General features: G+C 42.6%; 4 non-coding genes across 4 annotated transcripts; all 4 read right to left on the bottom strand.

The window, feature by feature from the left end:
- Window positions 1-978: 978 nt before the first annotated feature.
- Window positions 979-1,050, bottom strand: TRNAD-GUC (transfer RNA aspartic acid (anticodon GUC)). Its single transcript has one exon. It is a non-coding gene; the product is annotated as a tRNA-Asp (tRNA).
- A 16,265-nt stretch (window positions 1,051-17,315) lies between these two features.
- TRNAD-GUC (transfer RNA aspartic acid (anticodon GUC)) lies at window positions 17,316-17,387 on the bottom strand. The gene has a single exon. It is a non-coding gene; the product is annotated as a tRNA-Asp (tRNA).
- Window positions 17,388-18,019: 632 nt separating this feature from the next.
- TRNAD-GUC (transfer RNA aspartic acid (anticodon GUC)) lies at window positions 18,020-18,091 on the bottom strand. Its single transcript has one exon. It is a non-coding gene; the product is annotated as a tRNA-Asp (tRNA).
- A 628-nt stretch (window positions 18,092-18,719) lies between these two features.
- TRNAD-GUC (transfer RNA aspartic acid (anticodon GUC)) lies at window positions 18,720-18,791 on the bottom strand. Its single transcript has one exon. It is a non-coding gene; the product is annotated as a tRNA-Asp (tRNA).
- Window positions 18,792-20,402: the final 1,611 nt, after the last annotated feature.

The following is a 20,402-nucleotide window of genomic DNA, read 5'->3' as shown; positions in this document are numbered from 1 at the left end:
AATTGTGCCAATCGAGTGGAACAGCAGCCTAGGATTCACCACTGCTTCATCTCATTTTCCAAGAGAATGCAGATGTAACGTGTTTTTGATGGTACGCCTGTGCATATTGAAATATTCAGAGCATATTCTGAATTTCAGTTAACACATCAGTAAGCATTTTGGCCATCACTGAATTCAACCTTTTTTCTCAATCGGAATAGGCAAGGATAATGACAGATATATTTTACAATGTTAGAAAGTAAATCATTTTATTTAATTGTGTGAATAAAAGGAATCGCCTCCCCGTCGGGGAATTGAACCCCAGTCTCCCGCGTGACAGGCGGGGATACTGACCACTATACTAACGAGGCCTTATTGGCATCAGTTAAACAGTGCTCACCTCCTTGGGGTTAAGGCATACCCTCGATCAATTCACAGTATTGTAATAGGCAGATTTGCTGCTTTTGGTTAGGACAAGTAATCTTTTTTCCTAAATATTACAATACAGAAATTCCTAGCCAAAAACAATCAGTTTTATCAAGAAATTATTTCATTGAAATAAATATCTATCTATCGATCTGTCTATCTGGCTATCTTTCTAACTATCAATATATATATTTATATATATATATCTATATATTCAGCTCACTTTACCATTTGCAGCTTATAACTATTAGCCACCAGGGGTCACTACTAACCAAAAGCAGTCATTCTACTTGTAAATTGTGCCAATTGAGTGGAACAGCAGCCTAGGATTCACCACTGCTTCATCTCATTTTCCAAGAGAATGCAGATGTAAAATGTTTTTGATGGTACGCCTGTGCATATTGAAATATTCAGAGCATATTATGAATTTCAGTTAACACATCAGTAAGCATTTTGGCCATCAGTGAATTCAACCTTTTTTCTCAATCGGAATAGGCAAGGATAATGACAGATATATTTTACAATGTTAGAAAGTACATCATTTTATTTAATTGTGTGAATAAAGTGAATCGCCTCCCCGTCGGGGAATTGAACCCTGGTCTCCCGCGTGACAGGCGGGGATACTGACCACTATACTAACGAGGACTTATTGGCATCAGTTAAACAGTGCTCACCTCCTTGGGGTTAAGGCATACCCTCGATCAATTCACAGTATTGTAATAGGCAGATTTGCTGCTTTTGGTTAGGACAAGTAATCTTTTTTCCTAAATATTACAATACAGAAATTCCTAGCCAAAAACAATCAGTTTTATCAAGAAATTATTTCATTGAAATAAATATCTACCTATCGATCTGTCTATCTGGCTATCTTTCTAACTATCAATATATATATTTATATATATATATTACCTACTGGCGGTCGCCAGTAGGTATATATAGTTAGGATTTTTTCTCTATGGGTTTTTTGAAAATTCTATGTCTAATAACTTTGGCGTTTGTGGACGGAATTGGCTGAAATTTTCAGGAAAATGGCACATTTTGTTTCTGAGCAGCCCTTGAAAATTTGGGGGGGGTTCGTCCAGTGGGGGCCAAGAAAAAAGGGGGGTCCCAAAACGTGTTTTTAACATTGAGTTTTCCATAGGGCGGTTGGCCTCACTTTTAGCCCGAACGGCTGAATGGATTTGCACGAAACTTGGCAAAATTGTAGGGACTGGTAGCCCGATGTGCCTTTTGTAGGTCTCAATATATGTGCTCCAGTGGATTTTGAGAAATTAACGTTTAAAAAAAGATATATATCTGTAACAGCGGACCGGTTAGCGCTCTGGTTCGCGGACTTTTCGCGCAACGGAGCTTTGTGAAGCGAAGCTGATTGGTTCTCCGGCGTCTGTCAACATTCCAAACAGTCCGTAGCGGCCGCCATCTTGTCTCTCGGTAGGATCGAGAGACAAGAGGAGGTCAAAACAAAGGGGGAAATAACTATAAGGGGGCATAGTAGATCCTCGCTGACCCCCTAGGTTTGATGTGGAGGTTTTAAAAGGGCCCCGCGGGGCAAAAAAAAATAATAAAAATAATAATTGAACGGCTGAATGGATTTGCACGAAACTTGGCAAAATATTAGGGACTGGTAGCCCGATGTGCCTTTGCTAGGTCTCAATATATGTGCTCCAGTGGATTTTGAGAAATTAACGTTCAAAAAAAGATATATATCTGTAACAGCGCTCCGCTTCGCGTAACGGAGGTTTGCGAAGCTGATTGGTCATTCTGTCACTGGGCTATAGTTGGGCTACATCTGGCTGATATTTGGGCTACATTTGTTTTTTTGTGTGACTGGCGGCCATCTTTGGGCTACATTGGGCTACATTGGGCTTCATTGGGCTACATTCGGCTAATTAGCAAATAGCTCATCGCAAACTAGGAATGGTAAAGAATCGCTATTTATTCCTTAAAGTTCGCTATTTAGGAAATGCAAATAACTTTGATGATACATATGGCGGTTCATCTCTAACAAGATAAGAAGCATAGGGATAGATTTATGATGACTGGCGCATCACCAGGGATGTGTTAGTCATTCTGTGCCGCTGTTCCGTCACCTATGGTGTGCTGCATTTACAATGCGGCGCATCACGGGGCAAAAACAGCACAGATGCGTGATGTATCTGTGCCGTAAAGGTGGCGCATTGCTGGAGTTGTATCGCAAGTGTGATGAAGGTCCAGCAAGGGTCGGGGGTGCCCCTGTCGCAGGGTTTCTGTTCTCACACAGAACTGTGGACAGAGGATTGGAACCTCGGCGAATTAGGGTGTCCCAAAACTCACGTTAGTAATCAAAAACTATTTAGCAAGCTAGGTACAGTGTCACATTGGATATAACAAACTCTCAATGTTTAGACAATCCATAATATGAACTTATAGTACCTCAGGATACGTGGAACTCATGAACAGTCGGTCGTTATATATTTCTTAGAAACCAGAACATGGAGTTAAGAAGAACACATGTGTATTTGAAATGTTTATTTACTAATGCCGTCTTCTCAGGCGTAGTACCTTAGATAATAAAAGTACACATATTATCAGTAGCAAAATTACCAGCATAGTTACTAGTACATAAAAAGTGAATGGTGATAGTATGTTAACATGCTGTAAATGAATAAGAGTTAGCAACACTTATAAGCAGCCGCGGGCCGTGGAGGGAGTTACGGTGAGGCAGGGAGGCGGGGAGGGGGAGAAGCAGGGTGGAGAATACAAGTACACATATTATCAGTAGCAAAATTACCAGCATAGTTACTAGTACATAAAAAGCGAATGGTGACAGTATGTTAACATGCTGTAAATGAATAAGAGTTAGCAACACTTATAAGCAGCCGCGGGCCGTGGAGGGAGTTACGGTGGGGCAGGGAGGCGGGGAGGGGGAGGGGCAAGGTAGAGAGGGCTCCACCCTGCTTCTCCCCCTCCCCGCCTCCCTGCCTCACCGTAACTCCCTCCACGGCCCGCGGCTGCTTATATCTCACCCTCCCTAATACACATATTATATTATTTGCTAAGAAGGTCTCTTTGTGTTGGTTTAGGGCGTGCCCATACTTTAGTGTCTTAGATTTGAAGGAATCACATCAGCATACACCAGCTCTCTCTTCATGTGAACCGCATCAACTGTTGTGTATGTGTGTTCGGCAAAGCAATATAAAACCCGCCTCATGCCCAGAATTGGCAGAAGTTGCACTTATGTTATGAGTATGAAGTCGTGGAGATCAGACCTCATAACAATTCTGTATCGTGTTGTTCTTGAAACTTTAGCACTCGCTGTACAGATATAGTTTAACAAGTAAAGCAGATAGTAGACCAATAACATATTATTCTCATGTAAACCACGATGAACTACTAGGTGGAAAGCTAAAGCAACAACTAAATGTCGTGTGCAGAAGTTGCAAAAAAGGAAAAATGGCGTTTAAACCGGTAATGAGCCCATGCTAACTTAACACGGTGTAAAGATATCCAGGACCTAGATGACACCTCCTCATGATCCGGAAACGAACTGAATAAGATAATAGAAGTGCCATCTCATGAGAGCAGATTGCAAGTTTATATGTGGACGGTCCGCAAGGTAAAGCATTAAAAACTAGGAAAATTCAATGCTAAAGAAAAATAAAACAGCCAAGTACTTTATCGAGTCTTAAGCCAATAGGCAAGGTAAATAATAAAAACTTGACAATTAAGTCAATGAATTGTCAATGAAATGCTAGTACTCAGCATATGAAACATGAAAAAGGTCTATGACATAACTGTGTATGCAAAATAAGCTGCAACAGCCTCCAACAGGAAGTCACCGTCTTCATCCGAAAACAGTTCAGCCATCCAATTTAAAAGCGGAAAAGAACATACGTGCTCTCCCAGCACCGGATCCTCTATCACCATCAGAGGACAGCTCGGTGGGTTTTCAAGAAAGCTGTGTTCCAAGAAAGACTGTGCTGCCGCCAGTAAATTCCAGGGACCAAGTAGTCCATGCATCAATGCCACAGCCATAATCCTTTCGCCAGGACAAATCAACTCGTGAGTAATGATAGGAGTCATCAGCTGATTAAAGTCGACGTCAGGAGAAACCGGTCCGCAGAGACACAAATCAATGGCCCAATCGAAATCACAGGTCAGGCAGTGAAATACAGGCTGGACACAGGTGAAGTAGGAGAACCGAAAAGATAATCCATATGCCGTGCTTAATATCGCCAACGGCATTGTGCCATAATATTCTAGCATGCGATTGCGGAACAGTGTCAGCAGCTGCAGGGTCGGAGGTTGCATAGGAGGGACATCCATATTTAAAAATGTAAAAAAGCACAAGAGCGTCCGCTGGTAATGCAAGTAAAAATGCAATCCACGAACCAGAGTGGAGAAAATGGAATGAAAGGGAGCAGGGATGACTCCAAAGATTTTCTCAAATGAAGTCACGAGACCACTGGTAACAACTTTAAAAAAGTGTGCCAGGGATTTTGTGGAGGATGCGTTAAAGATAGTCGGAAACATGTTGCTGAAATTGAAAGGCAAACCTGTGTACGGGTGTTCGCTATGTGAAGTACGAAAGTTTCACGGGCCGAACTCAAGGCCACCTCTCTCTGAGACAAAAGAGCTCTTATTCTTGTCATGCCGTTGAAACGTGTCCCAAGGTTGGTATTTGTGGCCAGATTGAAAACTCCCTATGTTCATGTGTGGGAGGAAATAGAACATTTCTGCAGCAAATAACCCGTTCACTTACTGTTACGATAAAAGGAATACTTTTAATTAACTCAGAACAATCTTCATTATTGAGCATCAAATAACTACCATTTTCCAACAACTTGAACGTGGGGATGATAGCAGGAACTGGCGTGCCTTGCAACACGCAAGCCATATTTGGTCGGTGTTTGTTGCATGAATCGTGTAACTGTATGTGCCTACACATTAGTGAATGATCTGGCGTCTCAGTGCATTCCTCTCCATTCAGATAAACTTCTTGATCATCTTTGAAACATCTGTATGTGTATGGAAGCGACCAGACCTCATGAACAAAAGCACTATCTAAAGGTTCATAAAGACCTATTGGTATATATTTCATACAATTTGAAAACTTATATAAAGCAAAAGGCAGCGTTATTAAACCGTGGATAAGGCATGTTGCCAAAAAACCCGCAATCCTCTGCTGATGATGTCACTGAGCATGTCATGAATGATGTAATATGTGACATCATCAGTAGTGGATTATGGGTAATAGTATCTCTAGTTTACTCCCCTATAGCTGTCTTTCTTTTAACATAAGTGTGTGTTTCCTTCCCTTATACTTACTGTTTTTGGTTCGCTTCCAGTTCGCGTACCAGCGAGCGAACTAGGAAGCGAACTAAGAGAAATAGAGGTTGGCACAGTTCCAAATATTGTACCAATTTTTTAATAACGGGGAGGTAGTTCTGAAAAATACTTTTTTTTTTATTTTTCTGAACATTTTTTTAATGTTTTTGAATTTTTCGGAACAGTTTTATATTTTTTTGGGTTTTTCTTGGAGGGGGCAATGAAAACGATTCATTGTAAAGGGCTCAACAGGAGCAACAAAACAAAAAAAAGAAGTATTTATTATTTTGGGCGTTTCGGACAAACTTGCATATGATAGTCAATAGCTCTGTTGATCAGAGTGATGCTTCTTTCTCCGTAGGAAATGAATCCATCGCAAAATACGCAGGTGTGTTTTACTTCACCAAATCTCATTTGTATATTTGGCACCATCTCCCTGCCCTCTGGTCCCGTTACTTCCGGTACAACAGATCTTCTGGCCATAATAGGGAGATTATCTAGGTCGTTCCGAAACTGTGCAGCACTGTAGTTGTTAGGATGCCACCTAGTCATATGGCGATGCATTGTGTAGTTTCCGAAACTGTATTTTTTGTCGGTCCCTCTGGACAGTCTATCTTGACATATAAGGCAAGTTACGTATCTTGCATTTACTTTTTTCTGACCTTTGGGAATTTTAAAAAATTGCCAAATGAAGTTTTCTTTCCGGTGAGACGTCTTGGGCTGCTCAGGCAAAAACTGCCTCTCTTCGTGCTCGTCCTCCTGTTCCTCTTCTTCTTCTTCTTGTTGAATTACAACTTGAGCAGGTGGTCCACTCTTCCTTGGATGTGGTGGAGGTGGTGGGGAAGCACCAGCTGAAGCTACTAAAGAAGCCATTGCTCAGTGATCACAAAGGGTCTTTCTCTCACAATGATGAAAGTCAGAGTGAGGAAAGAAGGAGGGATTTTCATCATTTGGGAAAAACAAGAGTTCTCAACCAATCAAAAGTGTTCATTTTAGATTATATGACCTAGTCTTACATCATTAGGAAACCAAAAGTGAAATGAACCAATGAAAAGTGTTATTACCAAGTCACATGACTTGCTGTGTTTACGTTAAGCGCTTTGCAGGGCCTCCCGGTTTGCTTCCAGAAACCTGCGCTTTGGCACTCGCTTCGCGTACCAGTTCGCTAACGTAGCACGTCATATGACGTATCACGCGACAACGTGGAACGTCATGCGGATGGGAGGCGTCACGATGTTGTTTTCTAACGCGGCACTTGCGGTAAAGAAACGTTTACCGGCTCGCGGTCTATTTCGCGGCATCAAGGTCAGCTAACGGGAAGCTTCCCGATTCGCGAAGCGGGAACGAAGAAAAAAAAATATTTTAAAAAAAAATTATTCATAAACATATAAAATATATTTTTGGATTTAAAGAAGAATACATTTTACAGCTACAGATATTAGCTGTTAAAAAAACAATGAAATTCACAGAAAAAACTATAGGTTATAGACCATATATAGTTAGGAATTAGCATTTACAAAACCTTGAAAATTCACTGAAAAAACCATAGGTTATAGACCATATATAGTTAGGAATTAGCATTTAGAAAACCTTATTTCACTCACACAAAACCATTGAAATTCCATATATAGTTAGTTGCACTAACTATATATCGCGCACCCGCAATCCACTGCTGATGATGTCACATATTACATCATTCATGACATGGTCAGTGACATCACTGATGACATCACTGATGACAACATCCAGTGATTATGTGTTTCTGTAAAGTTTAAATATGTTTTACATATTGAAGAATGAGTGGATGTATAAGTGTCTGAATGAAGGTTTTAGTAGGTGCGTGATTGACTGTATGAGTGAGTGATTAAATGCGTCTTACTAAATGCACGGGTTAGTGACTAAACTGTCTGAAAGTGTGCATCAGTATGTCTGTTGTTGTGCAAGCTGCTGCATGTGTTGATCAGTAGCTATATAAGTAGCTATATGGGTTATTGATTGGTTGCACAAGTATTTGTATGGGAGACTGAGTGTGTGTATGGCTGGCTGGGAGGTGTGTGACTCTGTGCAGATCAATGTGTACTTGTATCAGTGATTCTATAAGAGAGTAAGTATGTGTTAGTATATGTTTGAAAATGTAAGGTACTCTATGTTTAACTGTGTAGATTAGAAAATGGAAGTGTGATTGATTCTTTACAGGACTGACTAGGTGTGTGAGTAACTCCATGGATGAGTGGCAGAGTGTGAGTGTCTGTATAGGTGTATGAGTGCATATGATAGTGTTGTAAAGATGAGTGATTGTATGTATGAATGATTGTATGGGTGAATGAGTGAATGTGTGTGTAGACGTAGGAATCAGTGAATGCGTATGTAGTAACTAGTATTGGTGTGTCAATGGTTTCAAAAATTATACTCTGTATTTAACACTGGGTGTAACAGAGGTTATATTAAAGTTGAGGAGATGCATTGTATTGTCACATTAATGATATCATCATTGATGTGACCATTGATGTCAAAAGAGATATCATCAGTGATGTCATTTGAGATGTCATCAGTGATGTCATCAGTGATGTCACTGACCATGTCATGAATGATGTAATATGTGACATCATCAGCAGTGGATTGCGGGTGCGCGATATATAGTTAGTGCAACTAACTATATATGGAATTTCAATGGTTTTGTGTGAGTGAAATAAGGTTTTCTAAATGCTAATTCCTAACTATATATGGTCTATAACCTATGGTTTTTTCAGTGAATATATATATATATATATATATATATATATATATATATTACCTACTGGCGGTCGCCAGTAGGTATATATAGTTAGGATTTTTTCTCTATGGGATTTTTGAAAATTCTATGTCTAATAACTTTGGCGTTTGTGGACGGAATTGGCTGAAATTTTCAGGAAAATGGCACATTTTGTTTCTGAGCAGCCCTTGAAAATTTGGGGGGGGGTTCGTCAAGGGGGGGCCGAGAAAAAAGGGGGGTCCCAAAACGTGTTTTTAACATTGAGTTTTCCATAGGGCGGTTGGCCTCACTTTTAGCCCGAACGGCTGAATGGATTTGCACGAAACTTGGCAAAATTGTAGGGACTGGTAGCCCGATGTGCCTTTGCTAGGTCTCAATATATGTGCTTCAGTGGATTTTGAGAAATTAACGTTCAAAAAAATATATATATCTGTAACAGCGGACCGGGCAGCGCTCCGGTTCGCGGACTTTTCGCGGTACGGAGCTTTGTGAAGCGAAGCTGATTGGTTCTCCGGCGTCTGTGAACATTCCAAACAGTCCGTAGCGGCCGCCATCTTGTCTCTCGGTAGGATCGAGAGACAAGAGGAGGCCAAAGCGAAGGGGCAAATGACCATGAGGGGGCATAGTAGATCCTCGCTGACCCCCTAGGTTTGATGTGGAGGTTTTAAAAGGGCCCCGCGGGGCAAAAAAAAAAAATAATAATAATAATCGAACGGCTGAATGGATTTGCACGAAACTTGGTAAAATATTAGGGACTGGTAGCCCGATGTGCCTTTGCTAGGTCTCAATATATGTGCTCCAGTGGATTTTGAGAAATTAACGTTCAAAAAAAGATATATATCTGTAACAGCGCTCCGCTTCGCGTAACGGAGGTTTGCGAAGCTGATTGGTTCTCCGGCGTCTGTAAACATTGCAAACAGTCCGTAGCGGCCGCCATCTTGTCTCTCGGTAGGATCGAGAGACAAGAGGAGGCCAAAGCGAAGGGGCAAATGACCATAAGGGGGCATAGTAGATCCTCCTTGACCTCTTAGGTTTGATGTGGAGGTTTTTAAAGGGCCCCGCGGGGCAAAAAAAAAAATAATAATAATAATCGAACGGCTGAATGGATTTGCACGAAACTTGGCAAAATTGTAGGGACTGGTAGCTCGATGTGCCTTTGCTAGGTCTCAATATATGTGCTTCAGTGGATTTTGAGAAATTAACGTTCAAAAACAAGATATATATCTGTAACAGCGCTCCGCTTCGCGGAGATAAAATTATCTCTGTATTACCTAGCTGTTGCTAACACCAGTTAGCGACGGCTAGTAGGAGATAGCGACCATCTTGGGCCCCACTTTGCATGTGAGTGATATTTATCACTAATGACATGCAAAGTGGGCATGCCAAGATGTTAGCGACTGGAAACAGTCGCTAACATCGCTATCTCCTATTACCAACTTTTGGAAATATTCGCGATAAGCGCGAATATCTCCAAAAGCTACCACCTGCCCTGAGCAGTTCTTAGCCATGTTATCCAATGGGAGGTGGATAACATGGCTAAGAGCATTAGCTCGGTAATGCATGAATATCGCTGAGTTTTCAGCGATATTAATGCATTGCGGTCGTTTTTTATCGTATTTGCGATAAACCTTGATAATAGCAAGGTTTATCTGCGATAATTTCTGAAGATGCTTAGCGGTAAAAAATTCGTTGCTAAGCATCGTTAGGGATAAATATCGCTTAACTTTGGTAATATGCCCCAACGTCTGTTAACGTTCGATTCGAAGGAAATCAGGAAGTGTTGAAAAACATTGTCTGCGCCATCTTGCCTTTTTTCTAATGCCACACTTTTGTCGTGCACGGCAGTCATTTTAGATGCCTTGACCAGACCCACTCTCTGCACGCTGTCGATCCTTAGCATGGCTCCCCACCCTCGCAAGCATCTCCCCCAGGCAGTGGTCACCCGCGCTCTCTGTCTTATGCATGGGTAATAAACCACCCCCCATCTGCGCTGCTCTTCCCTGAGAACCACACCCTGTGCCCGCCCGACACCTCCCTTTCGCCCTATTCACTACCGCACCCTCTGACACTCCTTTTCCTCTGTGTCCGATTGTCCAGGCCGGTCCTAGGGTATCAGCTAGCCCTGCAGATGTAGTTTATGGCCCCAGCTGTAAAGAATCACCCCTCTTCAAAGGAGTTATAGTAGATCAAGGCCCACACTCGATGAGATCCGTCACAGCAGACGCGTTCCTATTATCTGAAAACCATCCTGTATTGTGATTGGGGAGGGGACCGAGCCTGAAGCGGAAGATTCCAGGGATGACTCTTTGTACAACAAAGTTATTACAATTATGTGTCACATTAAAAATATATAGCACTCCAAAAAAGTAGTAAGATTATAAAACTTTAATAACTTATAAATATATACAAGAAAACAAAAACAGTAATAACATATAAACATTTTTAGGGAAAAACAACGAAGTAGCGGTCGGCTGTGCGAATAGTCCCAACGCAGCACAACGTCCAGATTTCACTGATTTCGGAATCCGGCGTGGGGCGTCGTGGGGGGTGGGTCATCAGTAGCAAACTGTTGTGCGAATAGTTCCAAGGCAGCAGAACGATGGCACCAAGGTGATGTCCAGTAAGTTGCCGCACTGGTTTTGGTATCCTACAATGCTGCTCCGAATAACGGCGTGGGGCGCCCCGGGGGAGGCGGCGTGAACGGGCCTCTCCAGGTGGAGTCTCGTCTGTTGTAGTGGAGCGCCCCTTTACCATTTCAGTTGCCATTCCGTCCGCTTTTGGTCCACTGTGTCAAAAGCCGCAATTCAGCTGAGTTGCGCCCACTCTTGCGGTGCAGCGATAGGCGGCTGTCACAGGATTCTCAAAATGGCGGCAGGCTGTTTCCTTTTTGGGCCTGGTCCACTGAAATGGCCCTGGGACACCTTGGAAATCGGACGCTTGTCTGCTAGGTCTTGGACCCCATTCTCGAAAGCGTCCCCTCCGCCTTGAGGATTCATCAAAAGTTTTGGGGGCCCCCGACTCCTGCAGGCTTCTGGTGGGGAGCGGCTGCCATGATTGCTCGCGGAATGACTACGACGGAGCCACGAGATGGTGGTGCTTTCATGGTGACGCCAGCTTCAGTCTGAAACATCCAGAAACAAGGTGGGGCTTTCATCATTTGGGGAAAAAAAAAAGTTTTCATCCAATGAAAAGTGTTGTTTTTAGGTCATATGATCAAGCCTTCCATCATTAGGAAACCAAAAGTAAAATGAACCAATGAAAAGTTTTATAAACAAGTCACATGACCTGTTATGCGGCATAGGGTATAAAATGCGGAGAAAATACGTTGGCACGTGAGGCGGCGTCAGTAGCGGACCGATGTGCGAATAGGCCGAAGGCAACACAACGCGCCAAGATCCGGATGGCACCGAGGTGGTGTCCAGCAAGTTGCAGCACTGGTGTGGCCATCCTACAATGCTGAAAGTCGGTGTGGGGCGCCCTGTTGGCCTGTGAGTTCGCGTCAGTAGCGGACCGATGTGCGAATAGGCCGAAGGCAGCACAACGCGGCAAGATCCGGATGGCACAGAGGTGGTGTCTAGTAAGGTGCACTGGTGTGGCCATCCTACAATGTTGAAAGTCGGCGTGGGGCGCCCCGTTGGCCTGTGAGATGGCGTCAGTAGCGGACCGATGTGCGAATGGGGCCAAAGGCAGCGCAACAATGTTTTCTGAATAGAAGACACCACAAGGCGCTGAGATGCCAAGATCCGGATGGCACCGAGGTGGTGTCTGGCAAGTTGTGGCACTGGTGTGGCCATCCTACAATGGTAAAAGTCGGCGTGGGGCGCCCTGTTGGCCTGTGAGATGGCGTCAGTAGCGGACCGATGTACGAATGGGGCCAAAGGCAGCGCAACAATATTTTCTGACTAGAAGACACCACAAGGCGCTGAGATGCCAAGATCCGGATGGCACCGAGGTGGTGTCTAGCAAGTTGCCGCACTGGTGTGGCCATCCTACAATGTTGAAAGTCGGCGTGGGGCGCCCCGTTGGACTGTGAGATGGCGTCAGTAGCGGACCGATGTGCGAATGGGGCCAAAGGCAGCGCAACAATATTTTCTGAATAGAAGACACCACAAGGCGCTGAGATGCCAAGATCCGGATGGCACCGAGGTGGTGTCTAGCAAGTTGTGGCACTGGTGTGGCCATCCTACAATGGTAAAAGTCAGCGTGGGGCGCCCTGTTGGCCTGTGAGATGGTGTCAGTAGCGGACCGATGTGCGAATGGGGCCAAAGGCAGCGCAACAATATTTTCTGTATGGAAGATACCACTAGGCGTTGAGATGCGAAGATCGGATGGCACCGAGGTGATGTCTAGCAAGTTGCTGTACTGGTGTGGTCATCCTACAATGCTGAAACTTGGCGTGGGGTGCCCCATTAGCCTGTGAGATGGCGTCAGTAGCGGACCGATGTGCGAATGGGGCCAAAGGCAGCGCAACAATATTTTCTGAAGAGAAGACACCAAAAGGCGCTGAGATTCGGTTACCACCGAGGTGATGTCTAGCAAGTTGCCGCACTGGTGTGGCCATCCTACAATACTGCTCCGAATAACGGCGTGGGGTGCCCGAAGGGGGGGGGGAGGCGGCGTGAACGGGCCTTCCTAGGTGGAGGCTCGTCTGCTGTAGTGGGGCGCCCCTTTACCGTTTCAGTTGCCATTCAGCTGAGTTTCGGCTGCTCTTGATGCTACAGCGACAGGCGGCTGCAACAGGACTCTCAAAATGGCGGCTTGTTCTTTGGATTTTGGGCCTGGTCTACTAAAATGGCCCTGGGACACTTTAGAACTCGGACGCTCGATTTTTTTTTTCCTTTCCTGTACATGCAAAAAAATGTAAATGCCCGGTACGTTACACGCTTCATCTGCCACGATGTACTCTCCAGAGGAACCTAAAAAAAATATAGTTATGGTAACTATACCATGCATCGTCATATGGAGAGGTGGCACCAATTAATTATAGTGCTGCATAAAAGAGAGATTTGGAGGAGAACCCCCGACCTGCCAGTACATTCATCAAAGAAGTGGCATTGACAGCATTAGAGGCAAGGGAAATGGTCCCAAATATTTAGAACTTTGGAAAGATTAAAATGACATGTTTAGATTGTGGCAAATTAATTTCATGTGGACAGATGAGTGTTACTCTAATAAATACAGCATATGAACATCATCATAGTCGATGGTTGGTAGAGACATTTTGACTATATCCTGGACCTGCCCGTCCTCGCCCAAAATGGCGCCGGAATAAATGGGACTCGTAACTCCTTGTTGTGTACTGGTTGCAGAACCTTGAAATCACAAGATACGTATGCAGTTTTGAAGGATATGGCGGGCGGGGACGAGAATTGATTGAATATTTCGACATCCCTATTGATATTAAGTTCTGATGTGCTATTGATTACTGTACTATTGAAAGTTCGAATTAACGTCACCCATGGTACTTGCCCGCAAATGTATATCTAGATAATTTTACTGTAACTGGCCCTGTCGTATTTTAATTATAAAATGTACGTCCACCGATTCCGCAACTGTTAGACACCTTAGTTCTTGCAACCTAATGGCCCGCCCGTTACGTTCCTCTACAGTGTAAATGTCTACTCATCATATACGATTACAGTTTGCTCCGTGGCCGGCCCACGTGGTTATAGGCTCGTATTTGTATAATGAAATTTTCACAATAAAGGAAAGAAAACATGGTAGTAGTATATACATTGGTAAAGTTTTTAATAATAGTCACTGTTTTAGAATCATTAAAAGGCAAGTGAAATAAAGCAGACCAATTACAAGAAGGGTAAAAGGTATAATACGCAGGAACGCAGTAAAGATAAATGGTCAAGGGCTGTTGTGTTTTCTACTCCTGCAACATAAAGTGATCGATAAGAATCTCATATTCAGGCGTATCGGCGACTAAGACAGCAGGTCGACCCTCTTTTGCTCAACGGCTCCGTCATGGGACGAAGAAACGCTCTTTTTCTCGAAAAAAGAATATATTTTACTTGTAGTACAGTTGTAAATTTTCCGGGAAAGTACATTAGCCTGGAACATTATAACATATATTTAAGAAAAAATAATGTTCGGAAGTAATAAAAAGCGTAATTTTTAGGTCATATGACCAAGCCTTTCATCATTAGAATAAGAAAAGTAAAATGAACCAATGAAAAGTTTTATTAACAAGTCACATGACTTGTTATGCTTACGTTACGCGCTGCGCGTCGCGCCCCGGATGACTTCCGGATGCGCTAACGTGGCGCGTCATATGACACATTACGCGACAACGCAGGTCCAGAATATAGTCAAAATGTCTCCACCAACCAGCGGTCGGAACACAACCCCTTTCAGCAGGCTAAATAGTTCTGTTAAATGACAACAGAAGGGACAGGCAACAAGAACCATCATTCAAAGAGGGGAGGGCTAGTTCTTCTCTACCGGGTTACATTGGGGCGCTACCGGAACTGATCGAATTGGTAGTCTACAGTGTTTCTGGATGTTTCAGACTGAAGCTGGGGTTAGCATGAGAGCACCACCATTTCGTAGCTCCGTCGTGGCCATTCCGCTACCAATCATGGCAGCCGCTCTTTATCGTTATTTTGGGCGGGGTGGGTGGCGGAGCCGAGCTGTTTTGCAGCCATCATTGTGTGGAGTTCAGTTCATCTCACTAGTTTTGTATTTGTCATGAGGGGTTGTTCCTAATGTTTCTATTTTAGCGAGGTCAAAAAGAGATCCCATTAGTGGCCTACTGATTTTGCTCGATTCCTTTTCTTTTTTTTTACACGATTTTTCGTTATCTGCAAAGACTAAACAGAGTATTGCGACTCTGTGTCTGTTTGTAAATAGAGAATGAACCAAAGAGAACCAATTCTAAAACAGTAAATGCTTGGATAACAATCAATCAAATGGAGAGAGAAGCAGGCACGACGTATTACAACGGGGGCAAAGGCCTGCGTTAACTACCTTTCACTATCTGCAAAGAGAGAGTACTCCTAATAGAAATGAGGGGGGGGGGGCACCATTCAAAGCAGATCAGTGTGCATAAACACGAAAATGTTTTCACTTACCACGTACTTGACATTCGACAGCTTATGATATTTGCTATTAAAAAACCATTGAAATTCACTGAAAAAACCATAGGTTATAGACCATATATAGTTAGGAATTAGCATTTACAAAACCTTGAAAATTCACTGAAAAAACCATAGGTTATAGACCATATATAGTTAGGAATTAGCATTTAAAAAACCTTATTTTACTCACACAAAACCATTGAAATTCCATATATAGTTAATTGCACTAACTATATATCGCGCACCCGCAATCCACTGCTGATGATGTCACATATTACATCATTCATGACATGGTCAGTGACATCACTGATGACATCTCAAATGACATCACTGATGACATCACTGATGACATCTCATTTGACATCAATGACCACATCACTGATGATATCATTCATGTGACAATACAATGCATCTCCTCACATTTTAATATAACCTCTGTTTCACCCAGTGTTAAATACAGAGTATAATTTTTGAAACCATTGACACACCAATACTAGTTACTACATACGCACTCACTGATTCCTACGTCTACACACACATTCACTCATTCACCCATACAATCATTCATACATACAATCACTCATCTTTACAACACTATCATATGCACTCATACACCTATACAGACACTCACACTGTGCCACTCATCCATGGAGTTACTCACACACCTAGTCAGTCCTGTAAAGAATCAATCACACTTCCATTTTCTTGTCTATACAGTTAAAGATAGAGCACCTTACATTTTCAAACATATACTAACACATACTTACTTTCTTATACAATCATTGATACAAGTACAGATTGATCTGCAGAGAGTCACACACCTTCCAGCCAGCCACACACACACTCAGTCTCCCATACAAATACTTGGACAATCAATCAATAACCCATATAGTTAATCATATAGCTACTGATCAACACATGCAGCAGTTTACAGAACAACAGACATAATGATGCACAAATTAAGACAGTTTAGTCACTAACCCATGCACTCAGTGAGACACATTTAATCACTCACTCATACATTCAGTCATGCACCTACTAAATCCTTCGTCCAGACACTTATACATCTACTCATTCTTCAATATGTAAAACATATTTAAACTTTACAGAAACACACAGTCATCAGTGATGTCATTTGAGATGTCATCAGTGATGTCATCAGTGATGTCACTGACCATGTCATGAATGATGTAATATGTGACATCATCAGCAGTGGATTGCGGGTGCGCGATATATAGTTAGTGCAATTAACTATATATGGAATTTCAATGGTTTTGTGTGAGTAAAATAAGGTTTTGTAAATGCTAATTCCTAACTATATATGGTCTATAACCTATGGTTTTTTCAGTGAATATATATATATATATATATATATATATATGTATTTATATATATATATCTATGTAATCAGCTCACTTTACCACTTGCAGCTTATAACTATTAGCCACCAGGGGTCACTACTAACCAAAAGCAGTCATTCTACTTGTAAATTGTGCCAATCGAGTGGAACAGCAGCCTAGGATTCACCACTGCTTCATCTCACTTTCCAAGAGAATGCAGATGTAAAGTGTTTTTGATGGTACGCCTGTGCATATTGAAATATTCAGAGCATATTCTGAATTTCAGTTAACACATCAGTAAGCATTTTGGCCATCAGTGAATTCAACCTTTTTTCTCAATCGGAATAGGCAAGGATAATGACAGATATATTTTACAATGTTAGAAAGTACATCATTTTATTTAATTGTGTGAATAAAAGGAATCGCCTCCCCGTCGGGGAATTGAACCCCGGTCTCCCGCGTGACAGGCGGGGATACTGACCACTATACTAACGAGGACTTATTGGCATCAGTTAAACAGTGCTCACCTCCTTGGGGTTAAGGCATACCCTCGATCAATTCACAGTATTGTAATAGGCAGATTTGCTGCTTTTGGTTAGGACAAGTCATCTTTTTTCCTAAATATTACAATACAGAAATTCCTAGCCAAAAACAATCAGTATTATCAAGAAATTATTTAATTGAAATAAATATCTATCTATCGATCTGTCTATCTAGCTATCTTTCTAACTATCAATATATATATTTATATATATATATATATCTATATAATCAGCTCACTTTACCATTTGCAGCTTATAACTATTAGCCACCAGGGGTCACTACTAACCAAAAGCAGTCATTCTACTTGTAAATTGTGCCAATCGAGTGGAACAGCAGCCTAGGATTCACCACTGCTTCATCTCATTTTCCAAGAGAATGCAGATGTAAAGTGTTTTTGATGGTACGCCTGTGCATATTGAAATATTCAGAGCATATTATGAATTTCAGTTAACACATCAGTAAGCATTTTGGCCATCAGTGAATTCAACCTTTTTTCTCTATCGGAATAGGCAAGGATAATGACAGATATATTTTACAATGTTAGAAAGTACATCATTTTATTTAATTGTGTGAATAAAAGGAATCGCCTCCCCGTCGGGGAATTGAACCCCGGTCTCCCGCGTGACAGGCGGGGATACTGACCACTATACTAACAAGGAATTATTGGCACCAGTTAAACAGTGCTCACCTCCTTGGGGTTAAGGCATACCCTCGATCAATTCACAGTATTGTAATAGGCAGATTTGCTGCTTTTGGTTAGGACAAGTAATCTTTTTTCCTAAATATTACAATACAGAAATTCCTAGCCAAAAACAATCAGTTTTATCAAGAAATTATTTAATTGAAATAAATATCTATCTATCGATCTGTCTATCTGGCTATCTTTCTAACTATCAATATATATATTTATATTTATATATCTATATAATCAGCTCACTTTACCATTTGCAGCTTATAACTATTAGCCACCAGGGGTCACTACTAACCAAAAGCAGTTATTCTACTTGTAAATTGTGCCAATCGAGTGGAACAGCAGTCTAGGATTCACCACTGCTTCATCTCATTTTCCAAGAGAATGCAGATGTAAAGTGTTTTTGATGGTACGCCTGTGCATATTGAAATATTGAGAGCATATTCTGAATTTCAGTTAACACATCAGTAAGCATTTTGGCCATCAGTGAATTCAACCTTTTTTCTCAATCGGAATAGGCAAGGATAATGACAGATATATTTTACAATGTTAGAAAGTACATCATTTTATTTAATTGTGTGAATAAAAGGAATCGCCTCCCCGTCGGGGAATTGAACCCCGGTCTCCCGCGTGACAGACGGGGATACTGACCACTATACTAACGAGGACTTATTGGCATCAGTTAAACAGTGCTCACCTCCTTGGGGTTAAGGCATACCCTCGATCAATTCACAGTATTGTAATAGGCAGATTTGCTGCTTTTGGTTAGGACAAGTCATCTTTTTTCCTAAATATTACAATACAGAAATTCCTAGCCAAAAACAATCAGTATTATCAAGAAATTATTTCATTGAAATAAATATCTATCTATTGATCTGTCTATCTAGCTATCTTTCTAACTATCAATATATATATTTATATATATATATATCTATATAATCAGCTCACTTTACCATTTGCAGCTTATAACTATTAGCCACCAGGGGTCACTACTAACCAAAAGCAGTCATTCTACTTGTAAATTGTGCCAATCGAGTGGAACAGCAGCCTAGGATTCACCACTGCTTCATCTCATTTTCCAAGAGAATGCAGATGTAAAGTGTTTTTGATGGTACGCCTGTGCATATTGAAATATTCAGAGCATATTATGAATTTCAGTTAACACATCAGTAAGCATTTTGTCCATCGGTGAATTCAACCTTTTTTCTCAATCGGAATAGGCAAGGATAATGACAGATATATTTTACAATGTTAGAAAGTACATCATTTTATTTAATTGTGTGAATAAAAGGAATCGCCTCCCCGTCGGGGAATTGAAGCCCGGTCTCCCGCGTGACAGGCGGGGATACTGACCACTATACTAACGAGGAATTATTGGCATCAGTTAAACCAGGGGTGCCCAAACCTGTCCTGGCGGGCCGTATCCATGCCAGATTTTTGGGATATCCCCATCTGGGGATCACGGTTCGATCCCCGGCACCGGCGGCAGATTAGCCCAGCACCAGGTGACTCTGGGAAATAGCTGGCGCCGCGGCTAGGGCGGCTGACTCCGGAATCTGGAGATTTTTTTATTTAAGGTTTTTGTAGAGCGCGTAGTAACCCTCGAGCATCCCAGAGATCAGGGTTCGATCCCCGGCACCGGCCGCAGATTAGCCCAGCACCACGTGACTCTGGGAAATAGCTGGCGCCGCGGCTAGGGAGGCTGACACCGGAATCTGGAGATCACGGTTCGATCCCCGGCACCGGCGGCAGATTAGCCCAGTACCAGGTGACTCTGGGAAATAGCTGGCGCCGCGGCTAGGGCGGCTGACTCCGGAATCTGGAGATTTGTTTATTTAAGGTTTTTGTAGAGCGCGTAGTAACCCTCGAGCATCCCAGAGATCAGGGTTCGATCCCCGGCACCGGCCGCAGATTAGCCCAGCACCATGTGACTCTGGGCAATAGCTGGCGCCGCGGCTAGGGCGGCTGACTCCGGAATCTGGGGATCACGGTTCGATCCCCGGCACCGGCGGCAGATTAGCCCAGCACCATGTGACTCTGGGCAATAGCTTGCTTAATCTTCCCGACGGCCCCTAGCGCCTAGAGACCCTTACAGGTGATTGTGCGCCTTACAAATGTGGATTATTATTATTATTATTATTTGGGCCGATTCCGATCCGGTTCGTAAAAGCACATCTGCCCGAATCTGTCGGACAACCACGTACGCCCGGGAGAGGACTGCCCGGGACCCGTGGAGCCCGTCCTGGTCACTCTGACCTGCCATCGGCCTGGAGAAGGGA

The sequence above is a fragment of the Lissotriton helveticus genome, chromosome 1_2 (genome assembly GCF_964261635.1).
Source record: "Lissotriton helveticus chromosome 1_2, aLisHel1.1, whole genome shotgun sequence".
Lineage (NCBI taxonomy): Eukaryota > Metazoa > Chordata > Amphibia > Caudata > Salamandridae > Lissotriton > Lissotriton helveticus.
Note: the sequence above shows the minus strand (reverse complement) of the source record. Positions and strands in the feature narration are given on the sequence as shown.